This window comes from Pinus tabuliformis, chromosome 7 (assembly GCF_031772625.1).
Source record: "Pinus tabuliformis cultivar Carrire ecotype Pingquan chromosome 7, CPIR1, whole genome shotgun sequence".
NCBI classification, from domain to species: Eukaryota; Viridiplantae; Streptophyta; class Pinopsida; order Pinales; family Pinaceae; genus Pinus; species Pinus tabuliformis.
In genome coordinates this window covers 582,350,426-582,352,158 of record NC_142293.1, presented here as the reverse complement: position 1 = coordinate 582,352,158, position 1,733 = coordinate 582,350,426, and the positions used below count along the sequence as shown (strand labels likewise).

The following is a 1,733-nucleotide window of genomic DNA, read 5'->3' as shown; positions in this document are numbered from 1 at the left end:
AGCATCCTGCAACTCATAGACCGTGATCCATATGTCTAAAATAGACATAGTCTAAAAAAAGACTTTGCGCCAAAAATAGCTTGAGGTCCCACTTAGTGAAGGCGACTTCTTTTCACTAAGCTCCATCATCTTGTTGCATTTTCAACACAAACATAAAATAATTTCCAAATGAAATTGGAGACTTGGGCGATTTAGAAGTTCTGGAAATAGGGAGCCCTTCACTGGACAGTCTACCACTTTCACTTGGTCACTTGAAGATCTTAAAGGAATTGAGGCTCGAGAATTGCAGTGAATTGAAACATTTGCCGGTGACTATTCGACTGTTGACTCAGTTGACTGAGTTGAGAGTATTGAATTGCCGGTTGCAAACATTGAATAATTTAGAATCTCCCAATGACAACTGCATGCCTCGGCTGCAAGTCTTAGAAGTTTATAACACGAAATTATCAGAGGTATCATTTGCCACAGGTGTCTGCCCCATCCTTAAATATGTCTCCCTCAGGTTTTGTAATCATCTGGTGGAGGTTGGAACATTGCCAAAGACTCTGATAAAACTGGAATTGACTAATTGCTCTAACTTGAGGAAAATAGCAGGGCTTTCTGGTCTTCCAAAACTTCAAGTGCTGGACATTAGTCGGTGCAAAAATGTAGAGGAGCTGCCAGGTATTGAAACGTTGGTATCTTTGAAAGAGTTGCAGGCATATGATTGTGCGAAGCTGAAGAGCATACGGGGATTGGCCGAACTGACAAAGCTTCGGGTATTAAATGTTCATGGGTGCTCCGAGTTAGAAGGGCTGCCAGGTATCCAACATTGTATGTCGTTGGAGTACGTTGATGCTAAGGGTTGTCTTAAGCAGTGGGCCTAGGAGGGATTACTGGAGCAGTTGCAACAACAAGTGAAGGTGCTTCAAATGTGAAAAGCAAAGAAATAAAATGGAAATGAATGCATAATTGAAGTCTTAGCCAAAGGTTATATGTCAGGCAGAGTTTGTATTCTAAGATGTTAGATTGTTGAGGGAGGTTGTGTAGTTGCATTTCGACAATCCAAATTAAAACATTATGGAGAAAGTGCAAGGTCTACCTAGCATATAGCCTTGGTAGATTCTCTGATGAATGTTACCCATATAGCTCATGACAGGATGCATATTTGCCTTGCTGTTCTGTGTTTGAATGGATGGTCTCAGATTGACTCATCCTTTTTGGATAGGGACAAAGCATATATAATAAGCTTCACATTTAGCGATTATTATGGAAGAAATGTAAACACACAGTTTGAGACAAATAGATTCCAAAATATTAGTATCTTAAAAAAGAAATCCATTTACATTTATGTTTTTTAAATAAGGTTTTTAAATATACTCTTTATCATTCATATCCCCACTGATGTACTACCTACCCATGTACTGTTATATTTGCTTTTTTGTAATGTGTGTTGTGTATATGTGTGGATGTTTATGTCATGTGTCTGTGAATCTGTGCTAACTGAGATTGTGAATCTATGATAACTGAGATTGAAAGAGAGAGCTGAGAGCTTTGGCAGAGGAGAATATGGAGAATTGATGAGCCAACTTATCAACAAACTGTGCCTTCACAGTGAGTTGGTATTCATGTAATTGATAACTGAGATTGAAAGAGAGCGCTGAGAGCTTTGGTAGAGGAGAATATGGAGAATTGATGGGCCAACTTATCAACAAACAATGCCTTCACAATGAGTTGGTATTCATGATAGTTAC

The 1,733-nt window shown here is 38.9% G+C and overlaps 1 pseudogene; it reads left to right on the top strand.

The window, feature by feature from the left end:
- The first annotated feature begins 181 nt into the window (after positions 1 to 181).
- Positions 182 to 917, top strand: LOC149248764 (uncharacterized; annotated as a pseudogene).
- Positions 918 to 1,733: the final 816 nt, after the last annotated feature.